Here is a 23,807-nt window from a genome sequence, read left to right as displayed (position 1 = left end):
AGCTGCAGCCAACCATCAAATGTGGGATCATATTATTATTATTATTAGTAGTAGTAGTAGTAATAGTAGTAGTAAGGAACTCTGATGCTTCAATTACCTGTGTGCCACATTTTCAGTGCTATAAAAGAGAGGTTACACACTGCCTGTGCATCCAGGCAGGCATAGTGACAATAGTACTGGGGCTTTTTTTCTGTGAATTTTTGAGTGACTGTTATTAAGACTGTCATGTGTATGTAACCTTTCAGCATACTGAGCATAAATTGCTGCTCCAACTAAACTTAGAATATGAAAGCAGCGGAGCTTTACCCCAATGAATTAATTCTCATGCTCTTAGGTATCAAAATTGGTTGAAATTTGGCGGCTTAATTTCACATCAGTGACCCCTTTGTACAAACACGTACTTGTTATCTCGGTGCAGCAGTGTGGGATTTCAGAGGACGAGCACTGCAAGCTGCCAACTGAGCTGAAAGGTCTCACGTGCCTCTTCCCCAGCATGAAGTGACTTAACACCTCTCAAGGCCTGTGACACAATTGTGCTTGTTGCAATTAGCTGCTTGACTAATTCCCAGTGTTGGTGGTTACTGGTGGTTACAGAGATAGCATTGCTGTTGCCCTATACTAGGTATTTTGTAAAGGAAAAAAAATTAATAGGTATATTTTGTTGCAAAAAATGTGGATTTCCTTGAGGTGACTTTTCTTATTGAGAGGGAAAACAGAAACTTTTGAATTTCTCCTTCTCAGCAGACTGCTGCTTCTTGTAGTAAGTGAAACAGAAGCTGTAGGAAAAGCTGTTATTTTCTTGGGTGACTAACCATATTTTTTACTTTCTGTATAGAATCTTAGAATGGCTTGGGTTGGAAGGGATGTCAAAACTCTTGTTCCAACCCCCCTGCCATGGGCAGGAACAGCTTTCACTAGAGCAGGTTGCTCAAAGCCCCATCCAGCCTGGCCTTGAACACCTCCCCAGGGACTGAGCATTCACAGCTTCTCTGGGCAATCTGTTCCAGTTCCTCACCACCCTCACAATGGAGAATTTCTTCCTTATATCTACTCTAAGCCTGCTCTCTTTTGGTTTGAAGCCATTTCCCTTTTCCTGTCATGATATCTTCTTTCTCCATCTTTCTTGTGGACTCTGTGAAAGAGAACTGCATGGGGTTTTGGGTGTTTTTTTTTTTAAACCTCTACTCTGAGCTACGAAGTATTGCATCTTCATTCTTTGCATATTTCTTGATTTGGTTCAAATAGAAAATAAACATGTGTAAAAGTTATTTATTTTCCAAAGTGGTAACAGCCCCCTGGTGTGTTTGAAGCACAGTGTGTGTTTACAGAAGAAATAGTCAGACTGTTAAATTTTAAAACATATATTAAAGGAAAGAATAGTTAAAGCCATGTATGGAAAATGGGACAAAATGCAACATAAGTTAATCTGTTGGTGGACTATGTCAGAGTAACTGACCCTTTATTTTCTTTTCCCTACCTTAAGATATGAGTCGGGATAAATAATTTTTTTTCATTTGGTCTTTAATAAAACATTTGTTATCACAATTGTCTGAGTTACAAAGCAGTTAAGGGTTGTACTAAAGGGGAAATAATAGAAGAGCCAAAGGGATGCCTAGATTGAGGAAGACTAGGGGTGGGATGTTGCAAAAAAAAAATTGTCAACCAGAAGTTAGGAGTGCTCAAAGGGTGCATTAATCTTGCTGGTACTAAATAAGATGTTGCAGATGTATCTAACCCTTATACAGAAGAAGTAGAGCCATTATACAGTATACTGTAGAGTTCTTCTCTAGGAAGAAATTAATAATTTTAATAATGAGAACTGAGAAAGATAATTTGAAATCCAACTTGGGGTTGGAAGGCTCGTTGTTCTGAACACAAGCATTGGCTTTACCCCACACAGTACTCAGCATTTTGGGGGGACACACTTTGGGATTTCTTGTCCCTTGCTTTATCTGGTCTTTCATTGCTCTGATGTTTTTGATCTCACCTCTTCTTTCTGAAGTTGTACTCTTTGTGCTTATAGCTCTGAAAAAGCTAATTGAAACAAGATTTTGCTAATTGTCTTTGGAAGTGGCACAAAGAATGACTGGACAGGCTTGCTCAGCCTGGGAAAAGGGAGAAGTGCTCTATAGTTCCTGGCTTTGAACTGCTTGTGGCTTTATGGTTTCCCAAACCCTGGTGGCAGCTTCCTATTTGGCTGCTCGGAGGTGAATTCCAAAAGCTTCAGCAGAGTTTGGTGTTGCTTGCTGCAAAAGCTTTGGCAAGGATTTCACTGCATACATAATTATAATAACAGTGTGTTAAATACAGAAGGTTGTATTATACATTAGTATTTATTAAATACTATCATGATCTGAATTTATAAATTTCATAGCTGTGTTGTGTGTGACCTGGAACTCCCCAGGTTTAGGGCTTAGTTTATATATTAGAGTTGCCTGCCTTAAAAATACCAAAGGACATCTCCTCTCCCTGATGTTTTTAAGTGTCAGTGTAGCATTATTGTGTGTAAGTGATTTGTATCTTTGAACATGGTGCTGGAGAAGGATGGGCAGTCCTAGGAGCAGTACTAGGATTTCCCTACTGCCAGCTTTCCCCAGTTCATGGTATGTAAGTTATGGGCTGCCATCTCCAGCCTGTGAAGATAGGGAGTGATGATCCAAATCGTGTCTCTTCTTCTTGTTCCATGCAGATCTGCATGGCAAATCTGGGCAACTCTGTAAGGCTGACAGAGAAGATGTTAGAGCAAGAATGAGGATTAGCTTCTCTACTGTATTTGAAATCTTTATGGCAGCAATTCAAGATTTTATGTAGACAGTCAATGGTGAACCTTTAATACATGTGGTAAGATCTATCCTGTGTTAGACTCAAAGAACAGTGTAGAAGATAAGTTTTTCCTGCCTAAAAAAAAGCATTTGCTACCCTTGTTACTGATGGGTGGTATGCTGATTCTGAGTAACACATTGTAATTGGCATGACTAAGATAAGATGGAGGAGAAGATTTGAGTCAGTCATGGCCAGGAGTTAAATATGGCATTGTGCATTCTTAATTTTGTAAAAGATGTTGTTTCCAAAACTCCTAAAAAACCTTTGGATCTGAATAGCTTGGGTTACTGCTATTAAGTGACAACAGGGATTTTGGTGTTCTGGGAAAACATTTTTACCTGTCTGGATAATATTTTTTCATTTCTCTTAGCAGTATGTAGTTCCTTTGGCTTTGCTTTTGCATTTTAGGCAGTACTTTAATGTCTTCAGTACTTTAATTTTGGCCTACAGGTGCTAGTAGAATCGATGTGCTGAAGTACTTCTCTGATGTAAGTCGGCCCTGAATTATGTTTAAAAGCCATGTCACTTTGTTCATACAAAATTTGGCTCTTCCCTCCCCAAACTGGACATTGGGTCTTGGCATTGGGTCATTGCACAACGAAGAGTGCATGGACAGCTTCTCTCTTCCTTGAAGTATCTGGCTCTGAACACTTTGGCTTTAGGCTGGCAGTGTCCAAGCATCAGCCAAGTTGGAGCATGTTTTTGATGTTCTTTCCTGGCGGACAGCGAGACTTTTGTAATTTCAGGATTATTTTTCAGAGAAATGCATCTAGTCCCAGTTTCAGCTGGTACTTTAAAAAAATTATAAACATCCAACCAAAACCCATGAGAAACTACTTCTCTGATGGGGGGGGGACTGGAGTTTGAATCAGATTGGTGATGTTTTGAGATCAAGATACACTTTAATTGAAAATATTCCCTTAATTCTTGCTATAAAGCATAATTTTTGCTATAGAGCAGCTGCAAAGCACAAGGTAAAATTGCCCTCAGCTAAAGATTTATTGACTTTGCTTTTTTTCTTTCCTCCTCTTCTAAAATAATCTGCAGTATGTTGTGGAGTAGAGTAGCTGTGTTTGGACTCAAAAGTGTTTTGCAATGCTTAACTGACTGCAGTGGGTTTGATACAGAGCAGCATTCAAAAAAAGCATGGCTTTGTTGCTGTGCTCCTGCCTTCCACACAGACAATTACTGATGGGTTTTGTACATGATGCAACGGGAGTAGGGAAGCTGTGGCACAGAGCAGAGGAGCTGTAAGCATATGTGCTGTTTGATATTTCACTCTGCAGTGGTGGGTTGGACTATAAACATCTCTCCCTGTTTCCCTTTTTGTGTTTTGCTCCCTGCCAAGGCAGATGTAAACTTGCAGTGTTATTTGAGGTTTCTCTGTACAGAGGTACCTTTTAACTGCAATTATGGCAGAACTCCTCCCTCCCTAGTGGGTAACCTGTAGAAGCATTGTTCATGTCCTTGTGTGACCAGAAATAAAGATTAGCAAACCCTTTCCTGCTGTAAAACTTTCCCCCAGGTTGAAATGGATAGGAAAGTTCAGTGGGGCTGATTAGTTCTAATTCCGCCCCCCCCCCCCCCGCCCCAGCAAATAATTAAAGGTTACTGTTAAATTCACCTCATTCTCTATTAAGGTCATATTAAACTGCCTTACTTAAGTTGTGTTTTTAGTGTTGGTAAAGGAAAGCATTATATTGAGAAAAACACTGTATTGTGGAACAATTTTAAAGTTATGTAGAAACATAGTATTTAGTGACCAATAAAATTATTTGTGTTGCAAGACACCAGAACAAAGGAGTTATGAAAGTTGTGTATCTTCCATGAAGGTGCCTGCCTTCAGTTCCTGCATAACCTCTTTGTGCTTGATCACGAAAGGATCTGTCTACATTGGCAGTGCTGGGGAATTTAACACATGCTCTAAGGATGTTTTTAGTTTATGCAAGGATTCCTGCATATTTCAAATACTTGGTAATTGTGCTTGTTTGTTTTGGGGGCAAAAGTGGAGGGAGGTGGCTTGAGTAATGTTCAGTTGGTAGTAAAATAGTTACACATCTATCTTTTCTTACTGAGTCAGATTTGAGATATAGGTGCCCTTAAGGCCTTGCTTTCCATAGTCCCTGGGGAAATTTCTCCACCTGGATTCTTAGCACTGGTGCTCAAAGTACCAGCTGCAATCTAGTGTTTGATCATACAAAAGATAACTAGTGGTAAATACATCTACAGGGCTGTGTGACATCCAGGAATTGGCAGGAGGGAAATTCCTCTGGATGGTTGTTGGTTTACATGCAGGTCAACTCTTCTTTTATTACGGATGGTTAAGTGAAGAAAAGACTTGGAGTGAGTGCCAGGCTATTTCTCCTTGAAACACTAGTCAACAGATTGTTTAAGAATTTACAAACTGAAGGAATTAGCAGCCTGGCAGCCTAAGCTGTTACCGGCTTTGAATAGCGTGTGCTCAGGAGCATTTTCCTTTGCCTTGTGAGGACAGCTACATTTTACAGTGGTCATTATGCTCCTGGCGGGGTTTGCAAACACAGGCAGTTGAGTTTGGCTCGACTCCTGTTGCTGCGGTGTTTTGTTTTCCAGAGTGCCTTTAGCTGCTATTCAACACCTTTTATCAATCTGGCTTTACCACAGCCTAGAAACCACAGCCTAGAAACAAGAAAGGCTTGCATGGGAAGTCACTGTCTAGACACTGGCTGGTGTTACTTCTGTGTTTCATCATCCTCTTCTCCAGCATGGATCTTTATGGCCACCGAGGTAGGGAAAACCCACCAGCTCAATGGCAACACAAGAGGCAGTGCTGTCATGGAGAAGTTTTCCCTCTTGCTGAGTGGTGGTTTTAGGTTAGAATGGGGAGATTTTCTTAAAATTTAAGATTTTGTGTGATCTTGAGTTAAAAAGAGGGCTTCTTTTCTGAAATTACCTAATGCCCTGAAGTATGTGCAGTTAGAAGTTTGGCCGAAGTTGTAATACATCAGTACATTTCAATGAAGACCACAAAGTGTTCATGGCTAAGGATACCTTTCATGAACTTCCTGTTCAGCTCTTTAAAACAAATAATTTTGAGGTATTCTGTTCCAACTCCTTTCTCATTGTAAAAGTTTGTTGGTTTTTTTTTTGGTGTGCCTGGGAAACTGCACTCTTCTTTGAAATAAACTTAAGAATTCATTTAAGAGAGGTTTAAAAAAAGGCTAAAAATTTCATTTGTTTTATTTTTCTCTATTCCATTTCTTTCCAGACTCCCTGCACTTCTGAAGATTTGAGGCAGAGAAGCTGGGGGAGGTTATAAAGTGAAGGTTTGGGGACTAGATGTAAGTACAGCCATCCCATCTGCAGGGATACAAGAAGGGTGCTGCTGTTAGCTCTTCCAAAAGCTTGTTGTTAAATCCAAAAGAAATCTCTTGAAAACCTTCAAACACTTGAAAACCTTCAGACTAAATGTAGTGTGTGGTTTTAGATCATGTTCTTTTTCAAGAGCTTCAAGCCCACATCACTGAGCACAGATGAAAAGAATACGTGGAGAAGTCAAAGGAAGAAAAACAGGCATCTCACTGCAGCCAGCTGCACTCTAACTTGGTGCTGTCTCTTGCTATTACAAAAACAGTGTGTGGCATCCTTGGTTGTAAAAGCTGCTTGTGGAGGAGGGTTGCATTCTGCTTGGTGCCTCTAGCTGAGGACACGCGTGTTGAATGATTAAAAGAACAATTTGGGAAAGATGTTGCTTATGTCACTTCAGTGTTGTGCAGTGTTGGGGTAGTTGTGGTTGATGTATCTGTGCTGTGAGGATGGTAATAGCCTTCTTAACTCGAGTAGAAGTTGTGCAGCTTAGTACTTCAGAGCTTGGTTTTTGGCAGTTAAGATAAAAGATATACACTGTGGTTAATAAAGGAATAGTGATGATAGGAAAAGAGTACTATCAGACTCTGTTTTAACAGCTGTGGTTTCTATGATAAAGACAAATCCTTTTACATAAAACAAACTGCAGTTTAGTAATTAAGTCTGGTTTGAATATAAATTTATATTTAAATTCTGAGAGGAAGCTTTCGTCTGTCTCCTTGAAGCTGTGTGAAATCCTTTGAGGGGGAAGGGAGGGAGTGTGTAGAAAGCCATTGCTGATATTAAATGGCTTCTGAAAAGCTAGGCTCATCAAACCCTGAATTTGGGGCTTGGGAATTGGTGTTCACAGGGTGGGAAAAAATTTATTGTGGAGCAGCTGATTGCAGAGTGCCAGAGGTCAGCTGACCTGGAGTATCCTTTGTGCCCAGGCATCGCTCCTTGTCCCCATTCCCCGGCTGAAGGAGGGGCTGGTGGGGTGCTGGGGGCTGGCTGCTCCCCCTGGCCAGGCTACAGTGAAGCTGAACAAATTCCAGTGGTAGCCACGCTTGTAATCAATTAGGCACAAGGTGAAAATAACAAGGAAGTAAACCAAAATATGATAGCTAAGTGTGAAATAACACCAGGGCTTCATTAAGGGACATATGATTGACAGCTACTCAGCATCTTCATCCCTGTGTGTGCAAGGTGAGCCAAGGCCTCCATCACAAGTGCTGCAAAGGCTAATTCAGTTGTATCCCTACATCTAAACATCCTTTGCACATTTCAGGGTGTCCTCTGCTTCTAAATAATGGGTTTTGTATCTCTGCTCTGTCTGGTGTGGATGTTTACCTCCCCCTTGATCTCAAGAGCCTCTAGTCTAAACATTTACTCTAAACCTGATTTATTCAGGTCCTCTAACTTTGTACTTAAGTGGTATGAACAATTTTATCCAGTGTTCTGAGAAGTTGTGAACTCCTGTCACAGTTTGTACTCAGCACACTTTTTTTTTTGGAAGAAGATAAATGTAAAGAGCATGAATTAGAGTTCAGAAATTCTCCTCCTGCTGTGCTCAGTGTGAGAAGGGAACCCAAAATCTGGAGGAAAAAGCTGTTGTTATGGCAGCAGAAATAATTTTTAATTGAGACTTGCTATTCAGATGTCGCTTTCATGTTTCCTATTTCAGTCTTGAAAGAGGTCTGTGTATTATGTGATGAAATAAATTACTTTTTAATATGCATATAACTAGTATCTCCCAAAACTCTGTAATTTAGGCACTTATGTGAATAATAGCACATGATATATAATAGTATGTTGCCTTCAATTTTCCAAACTCTATTAGAAAGGGCAATGATGCACAAATGTATAACTTCATTAGGTCTTTATATTTAGTACTTTGCAGCCCACTTTATGCAGATATCTTTGTTTGTATTGCAGTGCAATTGAATCACTGGCACAATCTTCTGAGCAGTTAGGCTGCCCAATTATGATTGCAGTGAGTCTGCAGAGATAACAAATACAACAACTTCTCTAGGTTTTCATTTTCTTTCCATTGAACAAAGTGTGCTGGAAGGAGCAATTGGAAAGAATAATCTGGCTTTAACTTACTGGGCTAGCATATTGCTTCTGTCTGAATGGAAGCATTGTCTCTCAGCATCTGCAAAAAGCAGCTACCTCATGGCTGGGGCTTTCCACTGAGATGCTGGGCTCTGACATCTTCATGTGAGGGTGTCAGTGATTCCAGCTCCCTCCACTTTACCTGCAGAGCTGCTGTGTAAGGGGGAGGGTGTACACTCCAGTGTAATGGAGAGAGCACACTTCCTCACTGTTTCTGGAGAGATCTAACAAGGCTCCTCAGTGGAGCATGTTTGGCCTGGGGTCCTTGAGCACCTTGAGTCCTTGCAGTGGGTGGGAATTCAGGAAAGTCAAAATGTTCTCATTTTAAGTGTTTTTAACCTCCATTTTTCCCCACCTTTTTTTTTTTCCCTTTTGCTTTTCCCTCCTTCTAGTGTGCTGCCCACAGTGAAATGTTGTATGCAGTGATGAACAATTTGCCACAGAAGTCACCTATATTTTCCCATTGGTGTCCTGCTTGTGTTTTCATGACTTTGCTTTTGGCAGAAACACCCTTTCATTATAGCTGAAGCATAGATTTTGTGCTCAGACTGTACATGCACTTCCTTATCTTTCTTTTGCAAGTGCTTGTTCTTTGTTTCAGACTGTGTAAAGGTCCAGACACCAAAATGACATCCTGAAAATACCACAAGGCCTCTGGCTATTCTAGAAGAATTGAAATTGAATTCCTATTTTCATCAGGACACCATTAATCATAGGCTTATGTGATGAGCAACTCCACAGAATGTTTGAGTACAGATAGCTGTTGGGAACTGGTCTCTTGATACTTGCACTGCTCCCTTCAAGTCTTTATTTTGCTTTGATCTGAAGGGATCACCTTCAATATGAAGGTGAAGCTCATAGATGTGGACAAGCCATCTTTTTCTACAGGCTGTTATCTGAAGTGGTTGGTCTCTCAGAGAGTAAAATCTACCAGAGCCCAAAGGTGAATGTAGAGCAGAGCAGCAAGCAGTGAAATGTGCTTTTTATGACTGGCGTTGATGAGTTTGAAGGGAGGACAGTGGAAGATTTTCAGTTGCATCTCCTTCAGTGATGGCAGTCATATCTTGCAACCAGGCAGACTTGTTAAGTGTTGGTATTTCACTTGTTTGTGGGAACAGGTAGGAAAAAAAGGAAGGAAATAACAAGCTACATGTCTGTTAGTATTTTACTGTGATTATCTGTGTATGAGGCTCCATTATTGGCATGACATTCCTGTAGCTCCATTACTGAATATTCCATCCCTCACTGGGACTTATCAAAGCAGTTTGGTGGATAGTTGGGCAGTAACTTTTGCCCAGGTATGGAGAGGTTTTCTTCGTGTATGAGGACTTAATCTCATGATACTGGTATGAGGAGAGTGAGAGATTTGAGTAGAGATGATGTCTGGGCCTTCAGTAGGGAGAGAAAGTGAATGGTCTCTTGCACACTAGGATGGATTACTTGTCCTGAGACCATGTCTTGGGACAAAGGGACTTTTAAAAGGACACCCTGAGGAGAAGGTAGGATTTGGATGAGGTAGAAGAGGTTACCCACTGGAGGAGCTAACATCCTGGAAAAGCAATGACTTGGTCAACAATACAGGTTACCTTCCTAGGATAGAAAGGAAGATGATGTAACAAATCTCGATGGTTTTCAAGGACCACTTAACTCTGAACAGCAGAAAAATTTAATCATAGTTTTGCTTGCAGAGTGACAGAAAAAGGCATAAAACTTATTTTTTCAGCTGGAAAGAAATTCATCTGGGCTTGTTTTGAGGGCAGCAAGATAATTTAATCTTAGGGACATTGATTTATCTAAGCTTCAAGCTAGGACATGTTTTCTCCAAGAAAATAGATCTTTGCTCATGGTAGATATATGCTTCCTGAGGTGGATGAGTTGAAAAGTCTTCAGCAGCACAGGGAGTAGTGAGAAGATCATTAAGAAATGTGTTCCCAGATGCTGAGCATGCAATTTCTGAAACAATTTAAACTTTGCACAATTTATGGAGGGGATTCTGGTGTGTATATTGTGTGTGGAACAACAAAAGGAGGAGGGGAGCTCTGTGGCTGGGATAGATGTCTGACAAATCTCCAGATGCACCAAAGTGTCATTTCAGTCAATATTTTAGAACTATGGAAGAGGTAGGTCTAAGATCAGAAAGCATTCAAAGGAGGGCTATTTTTCCTTGTTGAGAGGTAGCCAGCTCTGCAGAAATTAAGCATTTCTCTGAGTTACCCTTGTGTGCTGTTCATGTGGAGCTGTCCTTCCCACTTGCATGAGGATCAGTGTGCAGGGCCTTCTAGTTTTCTGTATAGTTGGCTTTGTGTATCTTGGACCTTTTTGTGTCTTGGCACTGTTTGTGGGTGCTCTCTTGTTTTCCCTAACAGGTTGGCTTTGTATGGGTGGTAGCCAGGAAAGGCAGGGAGGACATTATAGGGCAGGTAGAATCATGGAGTCATTGGATGTTTTGGATTGGATTGGAAGGGAACTTCAAAGAACATGTGGTCCAAAAACCCCACTGCTGTGGGCAGGGACATCTTTTATGCTAGACTAGGTTGCACAAAGCCCCATCCAAACAGTCCTTGAACATTTATTTAAAGGGATGGGGTATCCACAACTTCTCTGGGCAATCTGTTCCAGTGCCTCATCACCCTCATAATAAAAATATTTTGCTTATGTCCAGTCTAAATCTACCCTTTCTCTCTTCAAAATCTGTTCCAGTTTTTCAGCAGGTACTACTGCTCCTGTGTAGGGCTCCTTTGTCTGGTACCAGAGCCAGACCCACTGTGGAATGAGCTCTATCTGTGCCAGATAGATGGAGTGGTGCTGTTTGAGACTGGGGAGGTCATCAGGGTGGATCAGACCCTCTGTCCCTCTATTTTCAATACCTTGTCCATGAAGTGTCACTGCTGTATGTTTCCAGAGGAAAAAGTAGAAGCATCTCTGGGTTTTATGCGTATCTCTCCCACTGTTTTGTCATGGTCTGTAATGGTAAGAGGTAGACCTGATTGTTGATAAATGAATCTTAGTAATAAACCTGGTGTAGATGGAACAATTCTCCTGATCCTGATACCCACATAAAATGTTCCATACTTCCATGACTTCCTGCCAGAATTAGTTTTTGTATTTACATACTCAGAGACTCTTCTGTATATGCAAGCAGAAACTGCCAGGCTTCCTTTTCCAAATGGCTTTCTGTCTTATTGTGCTTGGGTGTATTTCAGCAGATTTGGATTGTTCAGGAAGACAGTGTACTTTGAGGGTTTTTCCATTCATAGAGCCAGACTTGTTACCTCTTTATGAAAGAGGTAACCTTGTCTTTTGATGTGACTAGCACAGCATGTTATAAAAAAGCAATCTGCACTGGTGTCCTCTAGAAGACCTTAATTAGGCTAACATTACTCTTCATCTCAGTTCTGTTTACACAAACTATGGAATTTGAGGTTCTTTTTAAACCGTGGCTGTATCTTGAACCTTTTGCTGAGCTGTTTCGAGTCCCTTTCTAAATGTTATAATTAATGGTTTAGTTAAAAATCCTGTGAGCTAGCTTAGAAACTTGCATTTAGTGCACATTTGTTAATACTCAGATCTGTTGGTTTATTTCTTGTCCATTCATGTCAATTATGTTTCTCTGTAGACTCCTCTTGGTCCTGTCAGATACTGCTTTACATCAGAAACTGTCATTTTCTGAGGTTCCTACCTGTTTTATCTCTCTGCTGCAGCCTTCCTTTCAGCTCATTGCATTGTGAGATACTTCAAAAGACAAGGATGTGGGAGATAGGATGCCACATTCTGCTCTTGTGCACACTGAACCCTTTTAGTGACCCTTGCAATTGGTCTCCCAGCCAGGGTTTGGTATCTGTGCATATCACCACCTGCCCATCATCTGGTTATCTTGGCAAACCCATGCTGCCTGGGGAGGTGCATGTAGCAGTCCTTGCTTTCTCCTTGGCTGTGTGGGCATTACAAAGCACACTTCATTTAAAATGCATCAGGGTCTACTGATTGACAGACCTGCTCTCAGACACCAGTGTGCCTGTTGTGGTTGGCCATGTTACTTTGGAGAAGTTCAGGTTTGGCAGTTGCTGGTGGTATCCACAGAGCAGTCCAGTACAAGTTCTTTTTGCATTGAATGAATTTTGTAAAGAGCATCCACATTGATGCTACCCTGCGCAGTGCACTAGTTCAAAGAATGAAGGGCAGTTCAGGTGGATAAGGTTGTCTTGCCTTAGTAACCACAGCTGTTTAAGAATTAGGAAGAAAAAAAATATTTTGGCTGAAATTATTTGAAGTGTTTTCTTCTTTGGCCAGTAAATGCCAGTTGCTTTGGAAGCATTAAGAACTTGGATCTTGTCCAGCTGTTCCTGTTCTTTTCCCTCTCCTTATTTAGCTTTATGCCAAGAAACATGTCATCTCTAATGACTCAAGCATGAGAACTCTATTTTCTTTTATTTTTTTTTAGTCCACATTTTATGTACACATGTACATCCTGTTAACTTTTAAATAGGAACTGCATGGAATTAAAGCTAAGTATTAGTGATGAAACTCTGTGCTTGATTCCATGGTGTAAAAACTTAATAGTAGTTCAGATTTGTGGAGAGGGGGTCCCACATGCAGTGGGATGAATGGGAAGCTGGCAGATGCTCTTGTGCCCTGAGCTATGTGAGGAGGGGGCCCAGCCCAAGTTTCCAGCTGACTTCCACTACCTCCCATCCAAAATTGATTGTTATGACGTAACTATCTCTAACTACATGGTTGGAAAAGCATAAGATTTGAAATACAGCTTTCCAAGTATTTCTGTGTAGTACCCAAAACTTTTTAGGAGCATTAAAGGGATAGTTCAGTAGTGGCCCACAATGTCTTATTTTAACTCAAAATGCATAGTCCCTATCCTGAGGAACTAAGGCTGTATCGCTTTATTAAATAAAACATCACACCAGAGGCCGTGTATGTGGTGAGCTTGATGGTGGTTACAGTTCAATTTGATAACAGCACCATTCATGTGTTGCTTTGATTTGGCTGCACATGAACCCTAATTTTCAGAGATTCATATCTGTTCTCTATTCAAATGTTAAAAGAAATTTTGAGGTAGCTTCCAGGAATAAAACTAAACTGACCAGATTTCCTGTGAAACTTCCAGAACTTCCGGCTTCTGTTCTGGCTTGAAATTTATGATGTTAAAAAAAACCCCACCCTTTCTTCTGTCATTTCCACAGCTGATTTTAGCTGGAATATGAAAGCAAGGAATATGAAAGCAAGGAAGCATTGTAACAGTAACAAATTAATTTAAAAATCATCATGATAACTTTGATTTCTAATGAAAGTGGTCAGAGCTTCAGGTTTCTGGTTTTGTTTTTACAAGAAAAAGTGCCTTTATGTCTGCCTGTACTTCACATATTAAGATCTTGGTGCAGACATATATAGATATATACATGGAATATATATCCATAGTGAGAGGAAAACAAGAGTGTAGGAAAAAACCAAACAGCCAAATAAAGACAAGTGTTCTCTAAAAACTACATAATTTGAGGAACAATTGGAAGATTGGACTAGATACAGGAGTGTATGTTAGTTTGAGGTAGTGTGTGAATGCTGTCCTGGTGTTCCTCATGCAAGCGTGACTGCTGAGATCAAATTGTGTTTTCAAATTGTGTTTGAGCGTTAGTCAATAATTCTGTACACATAGGTCAAATATTTTCCAGCTCTTAATTGGTTTCTGCATATAGTGTGCTGATGGTAACCCATTATCATAAGATCATTTAGGTTGGGAGAAGACCCCAAGATCATCCAGTCCAGCTGTTAACTAGGCATTGTCAAGTCCACCACCAAACCCTATTTTTAAGAACCACATCTACATGTCCTTTAAATGGCCCTAGGGACAGTGGTTCGATCATTTCCCTGGGCAGCCAGTTCTAATGCTTGACAACCCTTTTGGTGAAGAAATTTTTCCTAATATCCAATATAAATCTGCCTAGCACAACTTGAGGCTGTTCCCTCATGTCAAATGACTTGTTACCTGGGAGAAGAACCTGACCCGCACCTGGCTGCAACCTCAGCTCTCTTGTGGAGAGTGAAAAAGCCCTCATGAGCCTCCTTTTCTCCAGATTAAACAAACACAGCTCCCTCAACCACTCTGTGTAAGACATACTCCAGACTATTTGCTAGCTTTTCTGCTCGTCTGGACACACTCCAGCATCTCATTCAGTCTTTCCTGTGATAAAGGGCCCAAAACTGAGCACAGGACTGGAATGGTGGGCTCACCAGTGCTGAGGACAAGACAATGACTGTCCTGTTTCTGGTGTGTTCCTAGCCATTCTGTTTCTGATACAAGCCAGGATGCCATTGGCCTCCTTGGCCAGCTGGTCACACACTGGCTCATGTTCAGCTGGCTCTTGACCAGCACCCCCAGGGCCTCTTCCACTGGGCTGCATTCCAGCCACTCTGCCCCCAGCCTGTTGTGCTGCAGGGGGTTGTTATGACCCAGGTGCTGGACCCAGCATTTGGCCTTGTTGAACCTCATCCAGCTGGCATTGGGCCATTAATCCAGCCTGTCCAGATCCTTCTGTGAAAGCCTTTGTGTCCTCCAGATCAATAGATCAATACGCCCACCCAACTTGTGTCGTATGCAGACTGTCTGCAAATGCACTTCATCTACTCGTCCAGGTCATTGACAACAATATTAAACTGGGCTCTAGGGCCACCACTTGTGACTGGCTGTCAGCTGGATGTAACTCATCACCATTCTCTGGGGCTGACCATCCACACAGTTTTCTACCTGAGGAGAAGTGCACCCGTCCAAGCAATGATCAGCCAGTTTCTCTAGGAGAATGCTGTGAAAATTGTATCAAAGGTGTTACTAACCTCCAGGCAGACAACATCCACTTCCAGAATCTCTCCAAACACACAGCTTACAATCTTAAGGTAGGATGTTTCTACCAAATTGTACACCCCATGCAGCAAAAGGATGGGAAGGTAAGAAAATGAAACCTAAATTTTAACATCAGTGAAGGAATAAGAAAAGGGTTAAAACAGTGAAATGGTCGTTAGTATTTGATATGTAAATTAGTAGAATTCCTCAAGTAGGTTTTATTTATTGAGTTTAAATCTTGGAAGCAAGCTGACTTTAGATGGTGGTGTTTACAAAGGCAATAACGCAGGTCAATTTGCTGTCTTGTTCAGCCAAGCATTGTTGGAATTTTTCTTGTAGTGAATAGTATCATGTCCCCTCCACCTTCTGCACTTGGTTGTTGTAGAAGGATTATCTGCATTGCACATAAATGTGCTGTGCTATGGAGGAGATCTGAGCTGGTTTCATGCCATCTGGCTCAGGACCAGAAGCAATGTGCCTGAGCTTGGGCAGCAGCATGCAGCCTTGGCACATTGGGCTGGTGCCATCTCAGGGATGGATCTCTGTGCTTCAGAGTCAGCCTTGCTGATGTTCTAGTGTACTCCTGTACACTTATATTACTCTTGGTTTTACATCTGCAAGACTGTATTTAAAAGAAAAGGCTTTATAGATTAAAGAAAAATAGTCATCACTTGCAACACCAGTCACCCATCCGGGGATTTTGTCCTTTGTGTCTTTACTTTGTAATGTGAATAAAGTTATATCTAAACAACAACACTTGGACTCTGCTTTAATTTTTTATAGCACTATATCTGAAGGTCTTTAAGCTTTACTGTTTTATAAATTGACTTTGGGTTTCTGTGGGGAAAATAATGCCAATATATTCATCAAATTTAAGGGATTAAGATGAAGAGGAAGTTAAATGCTGGGAATAATGTGTTTGAATTGCAGGAACACAGGGTTGTATGAAAGATGTTAGGAAACAATCTGTTCTCTGTTACAGTTTTAGAGATCTTCAGTGAAAAAGAGGACCTTTGTGTTTTTACACACCCTGAGGAATGCACTCTGGTAGGTGGGGTACCTCTGAAAGCTTTTAACAGCCTAATCAGTGCATAAACAAAACCACCCCATAGGCTGCTTCCTTAGTGAAAGTACTGTGCTTGTGTGGTATGCATTTCTGGCTAGATTCAAGTAGGGGTTTTTGGAGGCCTTTGCATTTTTTGTGGTAACCCTCTGAACAAAATATTTGGAGAACACACCCCTGTGGTGTTCCTAGGTCTTCTCATTTGTCGATGATCTGTTTGAAATCTGTGTTTGGAAGAAAAGTACTTGACTACCTTTCCAAAGTGCACCTTTGACTTATTTTTATGCTCTGCATATTTAATATAAAGAAAATACTATTGCAATATGCTCTTAAGGTGCTGTTTGACACCATACACTGGTAGTTTTGGCAATGGTGCCTTTGTAGTGATACTTCAGGTGTTAAACTGCAGTGTTTGTGGCATGGGTTACTGTGTAGTTGGACTTGTATATTAGAAGCAAATGGATGTGTTTGTGGTTTCTGCAGAGAGTAAGCAGTCTGACCTCTGGGCAAATTTTCTTGATTAAATGTCAGATTCTTAACTTTCCAAAAGCCAGTTCTTATCTGATGGTGGAAAATAATGCCTGACTGTTCGGGTTTGTGCTGAAAGAAAAGGAAGGAAAGCTCCCTGTTCCCCTTTGTGCCTTGGGGTGGCCGGGCACCTCAGGCTTGTGCAGTGTGCTGGGCATCTCCTCAGCTCTGTGTGCTTCCCTGCTGTTGCTGCATTTCCCAGCTAGCCCTTTCCTAGCTATGGGTATATATTCCTTTCTAGCTAGCTTATAGTCCTGCAGGCACGCTGGCAAAATTGTTTCCAAAAAGTGGAATAGTTATGCTTTAAAGATACTTCAGACTATGGAAGAATCTAAATTTCTGTAATGCTTATATATAACTGTAGTAGCTTTATGGTGCCTACAACAGACTTTTAATTTTTTAGGTGCTTTTTTCTTAGAAGTCAGCACAAATAGAAAGGGACTGTTGCTGCCATCTGATTCCCCTTTCCTTGGGAAACTGTGAACGGTTGTGTGTGACCTTAAAATCCAAACACTTACTGGAGGACAATGCAGCAAAAATTCCTTATGAATACCTGTGTTCATGTTGGGTTTTGTTTTTTGTTGTGGGCATATTTGGCGGTGTTGAGGGGGGTTTTAGTCCTAGCCTGGATTTTCTGTGGTTATTTTAATTTCACTTTACTTTCTTTTGTCTTTCTATTTTGCTTATTTACTTAGAGAGACCAAACATTTTATATCTGGGTGAGCCAAACGGTGTAGGTGTGTTCCCTTTTCATTGTAGCTGGATACTAGAGATATTTTTCCAGGAAAGTTTTGTGCCCTTTATTCTGTAGAGCCACAGGAGCTGCACAGGGATTTTCAATGTGTTTCTGCATCCTAAGCAACTGGTTATCAGTGACATATGAACTCCATGTTAAAAGGAGTATTGAATGGTTCACATATCAAGTTGTTGGATTACTCGGTTGAACAGAAGGAACATGAGCTTGGTCAGAACAAATTAAAAAGCTGGATAAAATATGCTGCAAATGGAAGAGAGTTGTTTTAAATAAATTAGTCCTTTTAGAAACATTTAGAGCAAAAGCTGTCCGAAGTCCTGCCTCCTTATTCCCTTGCTCTTCTGAGCATTTTGCTCTGTACTGGCTGCTTTCCTTCAGTAGCAGCCCCTGTGGATTACAGGGCTACCTGCCAGCATGGCAGAACCTCAGGGTGGCCAGGATGACAGCTGGGCCACTCAGTCCATTTTTTCTGGTTTTGTTTAGGTTTTGTTTTGTTTTTTTTTCACAGCATGTTATAGTGTTGTCTCTTATGGTTATCTCTTTGTTTCTGTGCTTCCTATCTGTGGGGAAAAAGTATCATAGATTTGTGGGTTTTTTTCCCTTCCATCACCTCTGGCATTCAAAAGCAAGTGCCCTTGTATAGGAATACCACTGCAGTATTGTGAGTAGCAGGAGGCTGGCTTGTAATTGAGTGAGTCAAAAGGGACTGGGATTTTTCCCCCCTGTCTTTGGAACATGTGTGTATGATGGTGAACTGTGTCCTGGGGTGTATACAGCACCACCAGCCAGGCAAGGGAGGGGATTGTCCTGCTCTTATCTGCTCTGGTGCAGTCTCACCTTGACTGCTATGTTGGTTGTCACAGTGTAAGAAGGATATGAAGCTATTAGAAAGAGTCCAAAGAAGAGCCATGAAGATGGTGAGGTGTCTAAAGGGGAAGCCATGTGAGGACGAGCTGAGTTCACTTGGTTTGTTCTTGGAGGAGAGTGAAGTCTACAGCTTCTTCATGTGGTGAAGCAGAGGAACAGGTGAACATTTTCTCTGGTGACCAGCAATAGGACCTGAGGGAATGGCATCAAGCTGTACTAGGGGTGTTTAGATGGGATATTAGGAGAAGGTTCTTCAGCCAGGGTGGTTTAGCATTGGAATAGGCTTCCCAGAGAAGTGGTCACACCACCAAACCTGACAGAGTTCAAGAAATGGTTGGACAATGCTCTCAGACACATGGTGTGATTGTTGGGGTTGTCTGTGCAGGGCCAGGAGTTGGACTTTGATGATCCTTTTGAGTCTCTTCCAGCTCAGGATATTCTACAGTTATATGACTTATGTAAGTTAACATGTGCAAGCACAGAGTGAGGAAATATTTGAGACCTTTGCAGTGTGCTTTGCAGAACACAATTAGATACTTCAGCACAGCTCATGCTAAGTTTCTAAGGAAAGATTTGCTGTGAAGAGTATTTTTTAAGAGGCTTGGTGTGGAGGTGCAGAGATGAACATGCTGCAATTTTTGTTGGCAAGGAGCCTGCCTCTGGCTCACGAGTCGCTTGGTAGGCACTTGTAACTTCTCCCTTTTTAAACTGGTTAGTTGCATTAGATAGGACCATGAGGGAGATGAAGTACTCTGTTTTCCTTCACTGATGTTTAAATTAATTGGATTTTTTAGATCAAGGGAGGATATAAGCCACAGGTAGAAAATGTATTCCTGTTCTACTGTACCTAACAAGCTCTTGTTCTTCAAATTTATTACCCTGTGTAATGTTATGCTTTACTAGTCTGGAGTAATTTTAGTGAAACTGAGTGCTCATTCACTGGCTTCTACATCCCAGTGAAACTTGGGACTTTGAAAGTGCTTTCTGTTCCACAGAACTTCTGTTCTCTTTAATTTTTTTGACTATTGCCTACTTTGCTTTTCCATGCTCTTGCCATAAAGTGGTATGTTAAAACAGGATGCCTTTGTTTGTGCTCAGGCACCACTGTTTTAGGGGGCAGGAGAAGCTGGTGAGAGGGATCAAGTGGCTGGTGCTTACAGGCCCCTGGGGGAACCAGGCAAAACGGTGCCCATTCATGGGGCTCTAGTGGTAAAGTGTACCTTCCCCAGTGCTTCCCTGCTCTTTAATTTTGGCTGTGTGAGTTGCCCTAGCTGCAGGAAGTGCCTGGCTCTCAGGGCTTTGGGATATTTTGGGTAGTTGGAGTGCCTCTGCCATCTCCTCTGCCCTTTTCAGGCAGCAATGAGGGCAGGGAGGTCCCGTGCTGGGGGGCTGCTGACAATGTCCCCGTGTCCCATCGCAGGCGTTGCTGTGCGCAGACTGACCCTGTGCTGATCAGCACTGGCGGTAGCTGTCTTTGTCTTGGGCTAAACGGGTCTGCCAAAAGGTGGCTTTGGAGACTGAGTGGTCTCATTGGTGACTCTAGGTAGGTGCAGAGCAATTGCCTTGGCTGTCATCTGCTGCTGCCTGCCCATCTGTCTGCTTCTGGGCAGTGGGAAGGGAACGTGGTCGGGGAGGGCTCCTGCTGTGCTGATCGCTTTCCTCTAGGCAGTTTTGGGCTGTCTCGTGGCTAAACTCTCAGTGCTCTTGCCAGAATGCTGTAGTTCTCAAAGTCCTGTGCAGTTTCACTTGGGAACTGTGGATGTATAATATAACTCACAGGAGATGGGGACAGGATTTCCTCTTTCCTTGATAAAAATAGGCTTTGTCTAGGGAGGGGATTGTCTTAAAATTCCCAAAAACTTAACTCAATGCACTGGGCAAAAATGGGCTTGCTGGGGAGCACTTGTTCTAGACTTGCTCATAAGCTTCCAGAAGGGAGGGGTATGGTACCATCTCTGACAACCAACATGCTCGAAAGAGAGTGGCCAGATGTGGAATGTGGGAGAGGAATATTCTGTAAAAATTATTTGACATTGCCAATAAATTAATTTCTGAGGTTTTGGAAATTAGTCTTGGATATTTGGAGCTAAAGGCTGGCTGACTAGTGTCTGGGGCTGGCATCCTCTTCAAAAATCAAGACTAACAAAGGGAAGTAAGTGAATACCAGAGAATACATACAATTCTAATGTTAAAATGGATGTACCTTGTATTTTGGGAGAGAGGTAAATTTTTTTCCTGCTTTGCAGTTCCCACTCAAAATAAATAACAATCATTTTGAATTCTGATTATTTACAAAACAGAGCAATTATGCTCTTCCTGATGCTTTATTATCCCAAAATGTAAGTAGGAGGACTTGATGGGAAAACCCACAACCAGGCAGGGTGGGTGAGGGAGCTGGTGCTTCTCGTGCTGGCCCTGTAGTGTTTACAGCAAGCACAATTTGCTGTTGGACCAGCCTGGCCATGGTCTGTTCTGGAGCTGTAGGGTGAGTGTGGGCTACAGTATACTGTCTGACCCTCTTTTCAGATTAAATTGTTGTGGTTTAATAATGAGCATGCTTCCTCCTGTGTTAACAGTATGGAACCACTGTAGCAGGTACTGGTTCTCACAATGCATGTGGTCCCTGATTCCTTATGTGACAGAGGGAGAACAAGCTTGCCCATTTCTTCTTCAATGGTTGCATTTTGACAGATAAAATAATGTAACAGCAGACATCCCATTGTGACAAGTTTTGCCTGGTGGGTGATGCATACCAGACTGGTTTTGTTACTAAATTACTTTTAAAAGGATAACTTAAATGAATGATTTGTGTGTTGCTACATTAGAGAACTTTATCTCAAGTTAATTATTAAAGACTCAGCTCTATTTGAGTCCATAAGATATTTGCTTATTGCTTTTTCCTTCTTGAAAAAAGGTCGTAGTACTTCTGCTAGTTTGGACTATGGGGAATGAAAAAAATTCGAAATACGAACTGCAGTCCTCTTACTTACTGGTTACCATAGAAATCTAAATAAAGAATGCTCTGCAAATAGTATAAACATACACTTTGACAGCTCTTACTTTCTTAAAAAGACATGCCATCGTTCCGATTTCTGTAGTGACTGATCGGTAAGGGCCACTGCACACACTCTGAATAAGATTGCTGTGTAAGTGCTGTATTCATACTATTTTCAAGGTATTCTCAGTATCAGAAAACTTTTCTGTTACTGATTTTTGGTATCAGTTTGTTGTTGAGACTGGCTGTGGTAAATGAGACTAGAAAATGCTGCTCTGCATTTGTAGCGAGAGCTGCAAAATGCTTAAGATTTCATGAATTATGAATGAGTCACCTACAGAACTGTTCCTATTATTCCAGCAAGAAATGCGACCCGGTGACATGCAGAGCAGCCACCTTAGAGCTACAGATAGAAGAAACTCAAGAAGCAACAAGATGTCTCATTCTCTCCCCTGGTCTGGCTTTCTCACTCCAATTGTTGCATAGCGTGAGGGTGGGGAATGGAGGGGAGATGGCTTTTTGGGTGTCTTTGGCCTCTGCAACTGGCAGGATCTGACTCAGAACAAGTCAGTTTGTGGCCTTATGTCGTTTTAGGAGGTGAGATTTGTTTCAGAGAGAAACTACTTCAGGTTTCCTCCACTATCCTTAGGAACGTGTATTATGCATTTTGTATCTGGTGGGACCTGATGCTATTTTCAGGACTTTTCATTGTTTTCAAAGTAATAAGACATTATTATTTTTGAAGAAGTCACTCTGGTTGATCAATTTTCTTCTGTGTTTACTCATCTTATATAATGTAAGTCATTTTCATAGTCCATTGCTGGTTTTGTTTTTTTTTTAATTTACTTTTTTTTCCCTGGGGCTGCTTAGCTGGTTGTAGTAGCCTTCTTGCAGAAAGATGTAAGAATTTTAGATGAGTTTCCATCTGGTGTTGGTTTTGGCTTGGGACAGGAATAAAAATGCTATACGTTTTTACAAGTAGAGGATTTTTTTTTCTCCTGATAATTAAAATCAGACTTGAAAAAGCAAAATGGAAATTTACAGATTTCCAGAGCCAGGTCACCGAGTTATGGCCTTATATCAGTACACAGCTGAGTGAAACCAAAATCTGCACTATGTGATGCATGTGCAAACTCGGGGGGTGTGTGGGCAAATCAGAGCTGGTAGGGCTTCCCAACAGCTCCCTCAGCAAGGTAGCTGTACAGCTGAGATGCTGTGCTCATGCAAGTCATTAAGTTAGATCTACTGGTCTTCTGTAATTAACCCAAATTCAGTTCCTATGCCTACAATCTGTTCTGGACTGGGTCATTCTGTGCACCACTTCTTTGGGTGTTGGCAGTCCAGTGGGTACTTAAAATCCTGGTGTAGGTTTGGAGAAAACTAGATTTCTTGAATTTTTCTTTGTTTTCCCCCTTTCTCATCACTCCTGCTTCTCACCTGGCCCCAGCAGCTGTGGCTGGAGGAGGTGGTTGGCATTTCTGTCTGGGTGTGTGCTGAGGCTTTTGCAGAACTTGCTTTTGTGGCATTTGTCCAGAACACATGGATAGTGTTTTAATGAATGGAGGAGGTTCCCTGAGAGCAGGGTTTGGAGGTCTGCTCTTCTTCCCCAGTGACTGCCATTATTTGGTGCCATTGGGGCTTGTCTGTTGCTGTCCTTCAGCTCTGTGCTCTGCATGCTGCAGAAATTACCATGGAAGGTGCTTTGCCTTTGTGCCACTCTAATCTGAGCAATGTGCCTGGCTTGAGGTGGCTCCATTGGGAAATTACATCGCTTCCTGTGGAGGACTGTTGCCTGAATGTACCTCTGAAAGAGAGGAGGGGCAATGCAGGCGTAAGTTACCATGGCTGAGACTATTTCCTTTTGAGGTCCAAAGTATCTGGGGGACAAATTTATTATTTAATAGGCTTGTTTTGATGTTTCAAGTCTTTTCTCTTGATGTCCTGCCAAAAAAGAAATAGTAATTTCAGTAGTAATTTTACAAAACCTTTGTGATAAGAAGCTGACCTGAACTCAAAGTGATTTTTTTAATGGATCTGCAATTTTGCTCTTTTTGTGTGTGTGTGTCCCACTTTCTAAAAACCATATTCAGCAATTCTAGTGACTCTTGGCTGTGTTTTTAGATGCTTGCAAAACCCGTAAACGGTGGAATTTTAGCTAAGCAATTCTTTCCTTAGATTTGTACTAATATGGCATTGCATTTATTTTCCTGTACTAACTCATCAAAATTGAAGGGAGTTCTCACTAATATGATAAAGAAAAGTTGAATTTACATACAACACTAGAGTTGTGTTGTACCTAAGTTACCCAAATAATTATAATTTAGTGCACAAATGTAATATGTAGCTTGAAATACACTTAATTGTGTTGGAAACTATTTCAGCTGCAAACGAATAGTATGCTTTTTTAATTTCTGGTTTATATATGGTGTTTTATGACTTGTAGCTATTATCTCTGCTGTGTGTTCCCCTTTTTCAAAGGAACAGAGACTCA

The 23,807-nt window shown here is 41.4% G+C and overlaps 1 protein-coding gene across 7 annotated transcripts in view; it reads left to right on the top strand.

Moving 5' to 3' along the window:
- APBB2 (amyloid beta precursor protein binding family B member 2) overlaps positions 1-23,807 on the top strand; it is a 161,947-nt gene that overhangs the window by 11,269 nt on the left and 126,871 nt on the right. The window contains exon 2 of one of the 7 annotated variants that reach the window (XM_084204888.1): positions 6,071-6,143. The exons of the other annotated variants lie outside the window; for them this stretch is intronic. The gene's annotated coding sequence lies outside the window, so the exon portion shown is untranslated. The remainder of the gene's footprint in view (positions 1-6,070; positions 6,144-23,807) is intronic. 7 annotated transcript variants of the gene reach the window in all.

This window comes from Fringilla coelebs (assembly GCF_963513975.1).
Source record: "Fringilla coelebs genome assembly, chromosome: 4".
Lineage (NCBI taxonomy): Eukaryota > Metazoa > Chordata > Aves > Passeriformes > Fringillidae > Fringilla > Fringilla coelebs.
The sequence above is the reverse complement of the archived record's forward strand: the minus strand, read 5'-3'. Positions and strand labels throughout refer to the sequence as shown.